The sequence below is a fragment of the Amblyomma americanum genome, chromosome 1 (assembly GCF_052857255.1).
Source record: "Amblyomma americanum isolate KBUSLIRL-KWMA chromosome 1, ASM5285725v1, whole genome shotgun sequence".
NCBI lineage: Eukaryota > Metazoa > Arthropoda > Arachnida > Ixodida > Ixodidae > Amblyomma > Amblyomma americanum.
This window is the reverse complement of record NC_135497.1, coordinates 95,465,894-95,466,587: the sequence shown is the minus strand read 5'-3', so window position 1 is coordinate 95,466,587 and position 694 is coordinate 95,465,894. Positions and strand designations below refer to the sequence as shown.

The 694-nt window shown below is 47.1% G+C and overlaps 1 non-coding gene across 1 annotated transcript; it reads right to left on the bottom strand.

Moving 5' to 3' along the window:
• Window positions 1–292: 292 nt before the first annotated feature.
• On the bottom strand, window positions 293–395 carry LOC144116855 (U6 spliceosomal RNA). Its single transcript, XR_013311977.1, has one exon. It is a non-coding gene; the product is annotated as a U6 spliceosomal RNA (small nuclear RNA).
• Window positions 396–694: the final 299 nt, after the last annotated feature.

The following is a 694-nucleotide window of genomic DNA, read 5'->3' as shown; positions in this document are numbered from 1 at the left end:
ATCCCCTTTGTAAAAAACTATGTGTAAAACAGGCCGTCAGCCGCTTTCTCTCCCCTTTTTTATTCATTCTCCACCTGTGCTCGAATTAATAGACCTCCTTCACTGGAGCAGCAGCATTAATGAACTTTGTTTGGCTGCAAAATTAGGGGCCAAGGAAGTCGGCGGCATGTCCATGTCGGTCCAGTTGACACTCCAGTGCGGATGACTCCATCCAGGCACTCCAAGGTCGCTTCAGTGTAGGCGGGGGAGTGGCTATATTTTCTGCTTCCTTCTGCGGGGATCACAGCTCAGAAAAAATGTGGAACGCTTCACGATTTTGCGTGTCATCCTTGCTCAGGGGCCATGCTAATCTTCTCTGTATCGTTCTAATTTGAGTATATGCACTTTGGAAGTACAGACGGGAAGGGTTAGGATGATGGAGGAAGTGAACGACGATGGGACAGAGCGAAAAATGCGTTTCCGCTACCGAGTCGAATACGAATAGTGTACCTGAAAACCGAACCGGATACGGATCCAATATTCGCAAGTTGTGCCAATATTTGTACAAAATTAAACGAGCAACCGTGTGAAACATTGAAGCGCCAACGGCGGCGCCACGGTACGGTGTCATAATTTATAGAGTTAAGCTATAGCTCTTAAAAGACGCGCACGTGCGCAGTATTATTTTATTGCGTTAGCAGTACAGCCTTCCTTC